Here is a 13,991-nt window from a genome sequence, read left to right on the forward strand (position 1 = left end):
CCATCTAATTGCACTTTCTTATTCCTTCTGATAATTTTTCACGTGTTCTTTTTCTTTCTTTTTTTAGAGGGATTCTCACTCTGTCACCCAGGCTGCAGTCCAGTGGCACAATCTCGGTTCACTGCAAGCTTCGCCTCCCAGGTTCATGCCATTCTCCTGCCTCAGCCTCCCGAGTAGCTGGGACTGCAGGCACCTGCTACCATGCCTGGCTAATTTTTTGTATTTTTAGTAGAGACGGGGTTTCACTGTGTTAGCCAGGATGGTTTATATCTCCTGACCTTATGATCCGCCCACCTCAGCCTCTTTTTTGTATTTTTAGTAGAGATTTCACCATGTTGGCCGGGTGCGGTGGCTCAAGCCTGTAATCCCAGCACTCTGGGAGGCCGAGACAGGCGGATCACGAGGTCATCAGGAGATCGAGACCATCCTGGCTAACACGGTGAAACCCCGTCTCTACTAAAAAATACAAAAAACGAGCCGGGCTAGGTGGCAGGCGCCTGTGGTCCCAGCTACTCAGGAGGCTGAGGCAGGAGAATGGCGCAAACCCGGGGGGCGGAGCTTGCAGTGAGCTGAGATCCGGCCACTGCACTCCAGCCCGGACGACAGAGCGAGACTCCGTCTCAAAAAAAAAAAAAAGATTTCACCATGTTAGCCAGGATGGTCTCGATTTCCTGACATCATGATCTGCCCACCTCAGCCTCCCAAAGTGCTGGGATTACAGGCGTGAGCCACAGTGCCCAGCCATTTTTTTGTTTGTTTGTTTGTTTTTTGAGATGGAGTCTTGCTCTGTGGCCCAGGCTGGAGTACAGTGGCACCATCTTTGCTCACTGCAACCTCCACCTCCCACGTTCAAGCAATTATCCTGCCTCAGCCTCCCAAGTAACTGGGATTATAGGAGCACACCACCACATCTAGCTAATTTTTTGTATTTTTAGTAGAGACGGTTTCACCATGTTGGCCAGGCTGGCCTTGAACTCCTTACCTCGTGATCCACCCTCCTTGGCCTCCCAAAGTGCTGGGATTACAGGCATGAGCCACCATGTCTGGACCCTTTTTTTTTCTAAAATGGAGTCTTTCTCAGTCGCCCAGGCTGGAGTGCAGTGGTGTGATCTCAGCTCATTGCAACCTTCCCCTCCCAGGTTCAAGCAGTTCTGCCTCAGCCTCCCAAGTAGCTGGGATTACAGGTGTGTGCCACCATGCCCGCTAATTTTTGTATTTTTATTAGAGATGAGGTTTCGCCATGTTGCCCAGGCTGGTCTCAAACTCCTGACCTCAAGTGATCTACCTGCCTTGGTCTCCTATAGTGTTGGGATTACAGGCATGAGACATCACGCCCAGCCCACTGTTTTTTTCTAGCTAGAAAATATAGTCTAAGGCGGCCGGGCGCGGTGGCTTACGCGTGTAATCCCAGCACTTTGGGAGGCGGAGGTGGGTGGATCACAAGCTCAGGAGATCGAGACCATCCTAGCTAACACAGTAAAACCCCGTCTCTACTAAAAGTAAAAAAAATTAGCTGGGCATGGTGGCGGGCACCTTGTCCCAGCTACTCGGCAGGCTGAGGCAGTTGAATCACTTGAAGCCGGGAGGCGGAGCTTGCAGTGAGCTGAGATTGCGCCACTGCAGTCCAGCCTGGGCAACAGTGAGACTCCATCTCAAAAAAAAAATTGACAGAATGAGTATAAATTCTGGACAAAAAAAAAAAAAAAAAAAAAAAAAAAAAAAAAAAAACTTCATTATTTATAGACTATATTTTCTTTTATTTTTTTTTTTCTTTGTGATGGAGTCTCGCTCTGTCGCGCAGGCTGGAGTGCAGTGGCACGATCTCGGCTAACTGCCAGCTCCGCCTCCCAGGTTCCCACCATTCTCCTGCCTCAGCCTCCTGAGTAGCTGGGACTACAGGTGCCCGCCACCATGCCCGGCTAATTGTTTGTATTTTTAGTAGAGACACGGTTTCACTGCGTTAGCCAGGATGGTCTCGATCTCCTGACCTCATAATCCGCCCGCCTCAGCCTCCCAAAGTGCTGGAATTACAGGTGTGAGCCACAGCGCCCAGCCTCTGTCAATCCTACAGCATTTACAACTCTCAAAACAATGTTAAAAATTGAAGACTGCAGTCAAAATTGTCTGGGATCTTAAGTTCATGAAATTGCTTTTTATAACGTGATTAAGTATCTATTGTTGGTCTCTGATACGTATTTGTGCAAAAGAACAAGACAGGGTCTTGTTCTTTCACCCAGGCTGCAGTGCAGTGGTGAAATCACTGCTCACTGTATCGTGGAGCACCTGGGCTCAAGTGTCCTCCCACCTCAGCCTCCCAAGTAGCTAGAACTACAGGCACCCGCCTCTACGCGTGGCTGATATTCATGTTCTTGTTAAGGACGTTCTATATATTCACATTTCCAGCAGAAGGACTTCTACTTATTTCCCAATATCTTTTCTCCCCTTCTATAATGGGAGCTTTTTGATGGACACATCAAAAAGAATTGCTTGAACTTGGGAGGGGAAGATTGCAGTCAGCCATGATCGCACCACTGCACTCCAGCCTGGGTGACAGAACCGTTTAAGAAACGCTGTTTAAGAAAAAGAAAGAAAGAAAAATAGAGAGGGCTGGGTGTGGTGGCTCATACCTGTAATCCAAGCACTTTGTGAGGCCCAGGCAGGTGGATAACGAAGCCAAGAGTTCAAGACCAGGCTGGACAACATAGTGAGACCTTGTCTCTACAAAAAAAAAAAAAAAAAAAAAAAAAAGACTGGGTGCAGTGGCTCATACCTGTAATCCCAGCACTTTGGGAGGCTAAGGCAGACACATCACCTGAGGTCAGGAGTTCAAGACCAGCCTGGCCAACATGGCAAAACCCTGTCTCTACTAAAAAAACCAAAAAATTAGCTGGGTGTGGTGGCGGGTGCCTGTAATCCGAGCTACTTGGGAGGCTGAGGCAGGAGAATCGCTTGAACCTGGGAGGCAGAGGTTGCACTGAGTGGAGATCACACCATTACACTCCAGCCTGTGCAATAGAGCAAAACTGTGTATATATATATGTGTGTGTGTGTGTGTGTGTGTATATATATATATATATTTTTTTTTTTTTTTTTTTTTTTTTTTTAGTTAGCTAGGCTTGCTGGCACCTTAGTCCCAGGTAGTCAGGAGGCTGAGAATGGAGGATCAGTTGAATACAGGAATTCCATCCAGGCTGCTGTGAACCAGGATCATGCCACTGCACACCAGCCTTGGCAACAGAGCTAGATACTATCTCTAAAAAATAAGTGAAAGTAAAGAGTATCTTTATTCCTTATATGTATTTGTATAATTTCTTCTAAGGGACATTGGCTACTCATAATTTCTATATCTTCTTGAGTAAATTTTGATAGTTTATATTTTCCAGAAAATCATTTCTTTCATCTACAATTTCAAATTTATTAACAGAGTTGTGCATAGTATTCACATGTAATTAAAAAATTTAAATTTGGAATTGTGAGATGGCACTTCAGTGCCCCAGGAGGGGCAGCTTCAATGATGGAGGGGCCGCAGGCTGCAGGGAACCTGAGTCCCTGATCACTTTGTGGAGCAGGGCTGCCGAACTGGCCCACCCCAGACTGCCTGCCTCCTGCCCACCTCCAGATGCTACCATGAGAAATAGGCTTCTGTCTCGTTAAAGACCCTGTTGAAGACGCAGCACACAGTAAGTGCTCAATAAACAGCAGCTAGTCCCAGGGAACTATACACATCACCAGGCATACCCCCAGGAGGGTGGGGCATGTGACAGAGTGAAGGAAAACAGCACGGGACAGACACAGGAGGGTCCATCTGTCTGACAAGTATGCAGTGGTATGAGCTGGGCAAGAAGTCAAGTTCAGGGAAGTTCTGTTCTGTAGCAGCTCTTCGCAGGGCAGGCAAGTGCCCACAAAAGGCAGTTCCAAAGGAAGTTCCTTCCTCACCTATCAGTTCTTTTTTGGATGGGCAGGAAGCACTTCTTTGAGAAGACCCAGGTCCCTGGTTAGAAACACTTGTTTCTGGACCCAGCAGGGAGTAAATTTTGCTGCCCACTGTCTTTACCATCGCGTTGTTTTTATTAAATGGATTTCTGTATTGAGAAGCAGTAGAGCTGAACAGTTACAGTCAAGTGCTCTGGAGTTCAATGGACCTGGATTTCAACCTCAGCTCCACTGCAAATATCAGAGATCCTGGGAGGTGACAGCCTCTCCGAGCTCAGTCTTCTCTTCTGTAGAATAGGGATAACAATGACGCCTTTAAGGGTTGGTGCAAGGATGGAAGATGACATAGGTTAAGTGAAAACATTTGTTTGCTGCAAACTTGACAGTTAAAAAAGCATAGGACACAGCACGGGGACAGCCAACAGATGGCAGTAGTAACCCTTGGTATTGGCATATTACCACTGTAATCTATTTCTTTATTTAGAGACAGGGTCTCGCTGTGTCAGGCTGGAGTGCAGTGGCATAGGGACAGCCAACAGATGGCAGTAGTAGCCCGTGGTATTGGCATATTAGCGCTGTAATTTATTTATTTAGAGACCGGGAGTCTCGCTGTGTCACCCAGGCTGGAGTGAAGTGGCATGACCATAATTCACTGCAACCTCGACCTCCCCAGCTCAAACAATCCTACCCCCTCAGCCTCCCCAATAGCTGGGACAGGTGCATGCCACCATGCCTGAACAACACAGTGAGACCCTGACTCAAAAATGATATATAAATAAAATAATAGGCCGGGCGCGGTGGCTCACTCCTGTAATCCCAGCACTTTGGGAGGCTGAGGTGGGCGGATCACGAGGTCAAGAGATCAAGACCATCCTGGTCAATATAGTGAAACCCCATCTCTACTAAAAATATAAAAATTAGCCGGGCATGGTGGCGCACGCCTGTAGTCCTGGCTACTCTGGAGGCTGAGGCAGGAGAACTGATTGAACCCGGGAGACGGAGATTGCAGTAAGCCGAGATCGTGCCACTGCACTCTAGCCTGGCGACAGAGCGAGACTCCATCTTAAATAATAATAATATAATAAAATAAACCGTTTCGTTGAGACACTTGTGTCCTTTGAAATATACTTGTCACTGTTCTTTGCTTGCACTGGAACCCCGTAGTGTATGGCCAGACCCAATCCAATATGCCCATTCTGTCTGCTGCTCCCATGGAAGGTTCTGGGTCATCCCCTGGATCTAGGGCCCCTGTGGCTGAGAGACAGTTATCAAGCAGGTGGCATGGCCACCCTGCCCCCAGCGCTTCTCTTGTGCCTTGGAACAGAGGAGCTGACAAGAGGAATTAGAGAGTCCATGCAAGTCTCCCAAGGCCCCCAAATTTTTGGGCTACCCACATGGCCCCTGACTTACCTACCTCTTCAGTGCCGCCTCGTTGTCCCCATTCTGCCTGTTTAGCTGCGCTGGCTGGAGTTTCTTCAGTGTTTACTTGGGGAAGTGGTTTACCCCAGTGCTTTGAAGCAACAGACTCCCCTTGTCCAGGAATCGTAAGAGGAAGCCCAACGCGTAGGAGACAGCAGTGGCTGCTCGGATTATAGCTGGTGCCTGAGATTTGCCCAGCTGGCTGTATCTTTCATTGTCCCTAAAGCTCCAAAATGGACTGTTGTAGCCCCATGAGGGCCACAGTTGGAAAAACGCAGGCTCCAACACTATCCACTGCCTGACATTTTGGGGAGGTTCCCATAGTTCCGGATGGGTGCTGCCTGCTTGCCTGGGGGATCTTGGATTTTTTTTGTTGTTTCTTGTTTTTGAGACGGAGTTTTGCTCTTGTTACCCAGGCTGGAGTGCAATGGCGCAATCTCAGCTCACTGCAACCTCTGCCTCCTAGGTTCAAGTGATTCTCCTGTCTCAGCCTCCCAAGTAGCTGGGACTACAGGCACCCACCACCGCGCCCGGCTAATTTTTATATTTTTAGTAGAGGCGGGGTTCCCCCACATTGGCCACGCTGGTGTCGAAGTCCTGACCTCTGGTGATCCACCTGCCTCAGACTCCCAAAGTGCTGGGATTACAGGCATGAGCCACTGTGCCTGGCTGGCTGGGTGCTCTTGTAACCACACAATGGGTTCGCCTTGCCGGCTGCCCAGATGGAGCCAGTTAATCAATACAGGGAATTGCAATAGAGAAACGGCTTAATTCACACAAAGTTGGCTGAATGGGAAACCGGAGTTTTATTACTCAGATCAGTCACCCTGAAAATTCAGAGGCTGGGGTTTGTTAAGGATGATTTGGCAGCTATGGGGGCCATGGAGTGAGGAGTGATGATTGGTTGGGCCTGAGATGAAATCACAGGTTGTCTAGTCGGTTCTTGTTGTCTTCCCTTCCTGGGTGGGATCGAAGAACTGGTTGAGCCAGATTATTGCTCTGGGTGGCGCCAGCTGGTGCATCACAATGCAGGGTCTGAAAAATACCTCCAGCACTAATCTTAGATGTTAAGATAGTGATGTTATCCCTAGGAGCAATTGGAGAAGTTTGGAATCTTACAGCCTCTGGCTGCATGACTCCAAAACCATAATTTCTAATCTTGTGGCTGATTTGTTAGTCTTACAAAGGCAAGCTGGTCCCCAGGCAAGAAGGGGGTTTGTTTTGGGAAAAGGCTGTAACTATAAACTAAATTCCTCCCAAAATTAGTTCAGCCTACACCCAGAAATGAACAAGAGCAGTTTGGAAATTAGAAGCAAGATGGAGGCTGGCCACGGTGGCTCACGCCTGTAATCCCAACACTTTGGGAGGCTGAGGCGGTCAGATCACCAGAGGTCAGGAGTTCGAGACTAGCCTGGCCAATATGGTGAACCCCCATCTCTACTAAAAATACAAAAAGTAGCCAGGCATGGTAGCACACGCCTGTAATCCCAGCTACTCAGGAGGCTGAGACAGGAGAATCCCTTGAACCCAGGAGGCGGAGGTTACAGTGAGCCGAGATCACACCACTGTACTCCAGGCTGGGTGACAGAGTGAGACTCCATCTAAAAAAAAAAGGCGCTGGGTGTGGTTGCTCACGCCTGTAATCCCAGCAGTTTGGGAGGTCAAGGCAGGCGGATTACCTGAGGTTGGGAGTTTGAGACCAGCCTGGCCAATATAGTGAAACCCCATCTCTACTAAAAATACAAAAATTAGCTGGGCGTGGTGGTGGGCGCCTGTAGTCCCAGCTACTCAGGAGGCTGAGGCAGGAGAATCGCTTGAACCTGGGAGGCAGAGATTGCAATGAGCCAAGATCATGCCCAAAGTGCTGGGATTACAGGCTTGAGCCACCGCGCCCGGCCCTAATAAATATGCCACGGCGCCCGGCCAGTAAATATTTTTTTAAAGAATGAAGGTAAAAAACATTTCTAGGCCCGGCCAAGAAAATTTTTTTAAAAGGCTGGGTGCGGCCGGGTGCGGTGGCTCAAGCCTGTAATCCCAGCACTTTGGGAGGCCGAGACGGGCGGATCACGAGGTCAGGAGATCGAGACCATCCTGACTAACACGGTGAAACCCCGTCTCTACTAAAAAATACAAAAAAAAACTAGCCAGGCGAGGTGGCGGGTGCCTGTAGTCCCAGCTACTCGGGAGGCTGAGGCAGGGGAATAGCGTAAACCCGGGAGGCGGAGCTTGCAGTGAGCTGAGATCCGGCCACTGCACTCCAGCCTGGGCGGCAGAGCGAGACTCCGTCTCAAAAAAGAAAAAACAAAGGCTGGGTGCAGTGGAATCCCAGCACTTTGGGAGGCTGAGGCAGGCAGATCACTTGAGATCAGGAGTTTGAGACCAGCCTAGCCAATATGGTGAAACCCTGTCTCTACTAAAAATACTAAAACAAGCTCAGCATGGTGGTGCATGCCTGTAATCCCAGCTATTCAGGAGGCTGAGGCGTAAGAATCATATGAACCTGGGAGGTGGAGTTTATAGTGAGCTGAGATCATGCCTCTGTGCTTCAGCCTGGGCAAGAGCAAGACTCTGTCTCAAAAAAAAAAAAAAAAAAAAAAAAAAAGAAAGAAAGAAAGGAAGGAAGAAAGAAAGAAAAATATGCGAGCTGCTAAGCTAGGCAGTTCTGGCTCAGGATCATGATATGGCACACACCACACCAACGAGGACCCCAGTCCTCTGGCACTGGAGGACCCACTTGGAAGGCGGATCACTCACATGGCTCTTGGCAGGAGACCTCAGTTCCTCCCCACGTAGGCCTCCCTATAGGACTGCTTGAGTGTCCCATTTGCCAAATGATCTACGTATGTTCCGGTTTTGATTGGCTGCTCTGCAATGTGGGCCGTTATCTAGGAGATTCAGTGGGGCTTGAAGTGCAGGAACCTGACTTGAACCTGACTTGAAGTGTATGGAACCTTTGGTGGGTCGCTATAGATGAATCATAATATACACCTGTGCTAGTTATTGATTACGTCCCAGTTCCTGCATTGCCTGCTGTGTGAAATGGTTGTGGCCCATTAGTTTTTCCTTTACCAGCTGGCACGATCTTATGCTTTGTCAGTAGAGGGCGCTGGAGAGACATTTCAGGAGAGTGGAGTTTCCCTTCCGGCTTCTGGTGTGTTCTCTCCAGGCTCCGGCATGACGAGTGTCTTCCGAGTCTGGCTTCTGCAACACACAGGGCTTCGCCAGCACCCAGCTCCTGCAGCATGGGCAGCTCCTGTGACAGCAGGCGCCCACAGCCTGCAAAGCTTCTCCAGTGCCGCCTCCTCAGTGAACCGCAACCAGCGGCACCTAGCAGCTTTCTCCACCACTCTCTTCAGGTAGTTCTGTGCGCGCTCTCATGAGATACCTCCCAGTGAGCAGTTTTTTCTACCCCTGAGGATAGATTTCCAGCAAGTTCTGCCCATGTGGTACCACAGCCACTTCTCTGCCATTCAGTTAAACTGCAGTTAAACCTCTTCAAGGTCTGGATCTAAGCTCAGGGACCAGGAAACCTCTTGCTTGAGTGCTGGAACTCAGGCCAAGAAGGTATGGCTGCTGCTCTCTGCTGTGACACAAGAGAATGAGAGTTCTCTTTACTTCTTACCAGCCAACCTCTTGAAAATACCAAGTTTTTTTTTTTTTTTTTTTTTTTTTTTTTTGTGAGACAGAGCCTCGCTCTGTTCCCCAGGCTGGAGTGCAGTGGCTCACTGCAACCTCTGCCTCCTAGGTTCAAGTGATTCTCCTGCCTCAGCCTCCCGAGTAGCTGGGATTACAGGCATGTGCCACCACGCCCGGCTAATTTTGTATTTTTAGTAGAGACGGGATTTCTTCATGTTGGTCAGGTTGGTCTCAAACTCTCGACCTCAGGTGATCCACCCGCCTCAGCCTCCCAAAGTGCTGGGCTTACAGATGTGAGCCACAGGCCGGGCGCAGTGGCTCAAGCCTGTAATCCCAGCACTTTGGGAGGCCGAGACGGGCGGATCACGAGGTCAGGAGATGGAGACCATCCTGGCTAACACGGTGAAATCCCGTCTCTACTAAAAAAAAAAATACAAAAAAATTAGCCGGGCGAGGTGGCGGGCGCCTGTAGTCCCAGCTACTCGGGAGGCTGAGGCAGGAGAATGGCGTGAACCCGGGAGGCGGAGCTTGCAGTGAGCTGAGATCTGGCCACAGCACTCCAGCCTGGGCGGCAGAGCGAGACTCCGTCTCAAAAAAAACAAAAAAACAAAACAAACAAACAAACAAAAAAAACAGATGTGAGCCACAGCACCCGGCCTAAGCCCTTTATAACTTAATTCTATATATTAAATTTTCTCAGTTCAAATTACTGTGTGCTTCCCCTCTCCTGATTGGACCTTGCTTGATACAAAATTAGTACAAGGAGTGATCTCAAGAGATGGATGCACAAAGAAGGGATATGGGGACTGATTTGGGTATTTGGGCTTGAGTGCAGACTGAGCTGCCTGACAATGAGAAATAGGATCTTTATTAGTAAGGGTTCTCCAGAAACAGAATAACAGAATCTATATATACGTGTGTGTGTGTGTGTGTGGAGAGAAAGAGGTTTTATGTAGATTTATATTATATATATATATATACACACACACTAAGGTATTGGCTTACATGATTATGGCGGTTGAGAAGCCCCACAACCTGCTCTCTGTAAGCCGGAGACCCAAGAAGGTCAGTGGTGTAGTGTTTTTTTCAGACGGGGTCTCCCTCTGTTGCCCAGGCTGGACTGCAGTGGCACAATCACAGCTCACTGCAGCCTTGACTTCCCCAGCTCAAGCAATCTTCCCATCTCAGCCTCCTGACCAGCTGGGACTACAGGTGGACACCACCACACCCAGCTAATTTGTTCCATATATATATATAGATAGATAGATTTTTTTTTTTTAATAGAGATGGTCTCTCCCTATATTGCCTAGGCTGGTCTCGAACTCCCCTGGGCTCAAGCTATCCACCTGCCTCTGCCTCCTAACAGTTTTGTAATTTTAAGGCCTGAGAGCCAAAGGCCAATAGTGTAGATTCCAATTCAAGACTCAAGGCCTGAGAATCAGGAGCACAAGACCAGGAGATCAATGTCCCAGTACCCAGGTCTCAAGTACTCAGACACAGAGAGAATTCAGCCTTCCTCTGCCTTGATGTTCTATTTAATTCCATACCAGATGACTGCTGCCCACCCATGTTGGGAGCTGTCTGCTTTACTCACTCGGCCAATTCAAACGTTAATATCTTATTGAGAAACCCTCACAGACACACCCAGAAATCATGTTTAACCAGCTGTCTGGGCATGCTTTGGCCCAGTCAAGTTTATACATAAAATTAACCATCACAGGACGCTGGTTATCCACGGCATGCGGTGATACCACAATTAATCAAGCAGCCACCTGCAGGTGATTATGAAGTGCCAATGAAAGCATGTACCTGGTGGGAAGAAGTAGCTGCCGCACTCAGCCATTACGGTGTCCACAGATGTATCATGATGATTATACAACCATGGGATGGGATACATGATTTTTAGTGCACTTGAGCATTTACAGTGAGAAAATGGCAAGCCCAAATCCCTTAGCTCAGTTCAAGTCACGGTCTGAGAACCTGAGAACTTCTGTGATAGCTTAAGAGCAGCACTTATTTCTTATAGCCATAATAGCATCACTGAAAATCAAACAGAAAACTTAACTGTAGAGTCACTGAATAATGACAGCTAAATTCCCAGTCCCAACACATTTCTCACGTGAAAGCTACTGTGCAGATTGGTAAAGACGGTCATCCTGGCCAAGCGTAGTGGTTCAGTCCTGTAATCCCAGTTACTCGGGAGGCTGAGGCAGGAGAATCGCTTGAACCTGGGAGGTGGAGGTTGCCGGGGCCTGAGATGGTGCCACTGCACTTCCACACTGGGCAACAGAGCGAGATTCTATCTCAAAAAACAAAACAAAATGAAAAAACAGAAGGTGATCCTGAAACTCAAAGTGGGGATATATGTTTGGACCCAGATGAAATTGACAGTCTTGATTCCTTAAGTCACTCTGAGCCTTTACCAGTAGAAGTAGTTTGCCCTCAGTATCTGAATAGATTAGCCTTTCTCTGCTTGAAAACCTTAGGATAACCTCCCCAGGGGCAGATGACCTAAAAGGGGATGTCCATTCTCCTGAAAACTCACCACAATTGTGCTGCATTGCCAGGAAACTCATAACAACTAGGGTTGTCTCAACAGAATCTATATGTGTGTGTAGAGAGAAAGGCTGCACAAGTGTGTGCAAGAGACAGAGAGAGGGGGGAAAGATACACATTATGACCCAGGAGGAAATAGCTTATACACTAAAATAATTCACTTTGTTAATACAAACTAGCAGAAACCTGGGGAACAGGTGCAAGAGTGGATTCTAAGGATAGCATACCAAAGTGGACAGAATATAAAAAGAGATAAGATTAGACAGGGTGTAGTGGCTCACGCCTGTAGTCCCAGCACTTTGGGAGGCAGAGGCAGGAGGATCGTCACTTGAGCCCAGGAGTTTGTTGTCAGTTTGGGCCACATAGCTGAAACATAAAATACAAAAATTAGCAGGGCGTGGTGGTGAGCACCTATAGTCCCAGCTACTCAGAAGGCTGAGGTGGGAGGGTCACTTGAGCCTGAGAGGTCAAGGCTGCAGTGAGCTGTGATCATGCCACTGCACTTCAGTCTGGGTGACAGAACAAGACTGTGTCTCTCTCTCACACACACACACACACGCACAATGAGAAATCAAATTCAATGATATAGGTGCATTTAGTAGATTTCAAATTGAATGTTAGCATGTGTGGTGTTGGCGGCTTTTTAGCAGTTTACTCCATTGGTTGGCTGAAATTTGGACTCAATGGTGGCCTTCAGTTAACAAGGTTGAGATGGCTGAAGTGGCATGATAGGAAAGAAGGAACCCAAAAGCTCCTTTTCCTTAGAGAGATGGAAATGTTGAGTGGCCTTATCATGGGTGACCTGTGTACCTACCCCATCCCCAGCTATCTTTTACCAGTAGACACTGGCTTCACTAAGTCTCTGAGAAAGGCATTAATGACAGGAACACCTGAATCCTTGAAAAGCTCTGTGGTTGCTCGGTTGCTCTGTGAGATTTGTGTTCATCTTCATGACTAGCCTAGGGCTTTGTTAGTTGAGGACACAAAAATCGCTGTCTTAAGTTACTGAGGTGCAGGCCATTCATTGGGTGCCGCCTTTTTTTTTTTTTTTTTTTTTTTTTTTTTTTTTTTTTTTTTTGAGACGGAGTCTTGCTCTGTCGCCCAGGCTGGAGTGCAGTGACCGGATCTCAGCTCACTGCAAGCTCCGCCTCCCGGGTTTACGCCATTCTCCTGCCTCAGCCTCCCGAGTAGCTGGGACTACAGGCGCCCGCCATCTCGCCTGGCTAGTTTTTTTGTATTTTTTAGTAGAGACGGGGTTTCACCGTGTAGACCAGGATGGTCTCGATCTCCTGACCTCGTGATCCGCCCGTCTCGGCCTCCCATGGGTGCCGCCTTTACAACAGGCAGGAAGCCTGCCTGACCCCATGTCTCAGGCTGCCAGAGGAGCATGCGATGAGGAAGGCTGGACTATCTTCACAGGACACCAGGGAGAAGCCTCAAGCCACAGCCTCCTGACAAGTCTCAGCTCTCCAGCCTCATCTCCTGGCTCCCCTCCCCTCCACACGGGGGGTGGGGCGGGGAGGGTTGGGGGGCTTATTTCAGCACCTAGGCACCAGTCTCCTCCACGTTTGTCCTGTTCCCTTTGTTTGAAAGGTTCTTACTCCAGATCCTCGTAAAACGGCTTCTCACCGTTCCAGTCTCAGCTTAAATGTCCCCTCCTTGGAGGGGTCTTCCCTGACAATGAAGCACGACCGTCCTCTCCTGCTTTACCTAGTTCATTTCTTTCTGGCATTTGTCACTACTTGAAGTTAAAGTGTGTGCCATATATGTGTCTGTCAGTCTCCCCCACCACAGTGGAACCTCATGAGGGCAACGGTCTTGTCTGGAATCTTCATCACTTAAGACTCAACATTTAGAAAAGGACTTTTGCTAAATTAGCAGGCATTCATTTCCTATTTGAAAAATGAACGAGTGAGGCCCGGCGTGGTGTCTCACACCTGTAATCCCGGCACTTTGGGAGACCAAGGCGGGCGGATCACTTGAGGTCAGGAGTTCGAGACCGGCCGGGCCAACATGGTGAAACCCCATTAAAAATACAAAAATTGGCTGGGCGCGGTGGCTCACGCTTGTAATCCCGGCACTTTGGGAGGCCGAGGCAGGGGGATCACGAGGTTAGGAGTTCGAGACCAGCCTGGCCAACATAGTGAAACCCCGTCTCTACTAAAAATACAAAAACTAGCCGGGCATGGTGGCAGGCGCCTGTAGTCCCAGCTACTCGGAAGGCTGAGGTGGAAGAATCGCTTGAACTCGGGAGGCGGAGGCTGCAGTGAGCCGAGATCGCGCCACTGCACTCCAGCCTGGGCAACCGAGCAAGACTCCATCTCTGGGGAAAAAAAAGAAAAAAGAAAAATGAACGTATGAGGAACGCAGCAAAGCCCCTACTGTTAACGTTTGCCGCCCTCTGTCCCACAGGCACTCCAGAGCCACGAGCAGCCTCGCACTGCCCG

The sequence above is a fragment of the Rhinopithecus roxellana genome, chromosome 20 (assembly GCF_007565055.1).
Source record: "Rhinopithecus roxellana isolate Shanxi Qingling chromosome 20, ASM756505v1, whole genome shotgun sequence".
NCBI lineage: Eukaryota > Metazoa > Chordata > Mammalia > Primates > Cercopithecidae > Rhinopithecus > Rhinopithecus roxellana.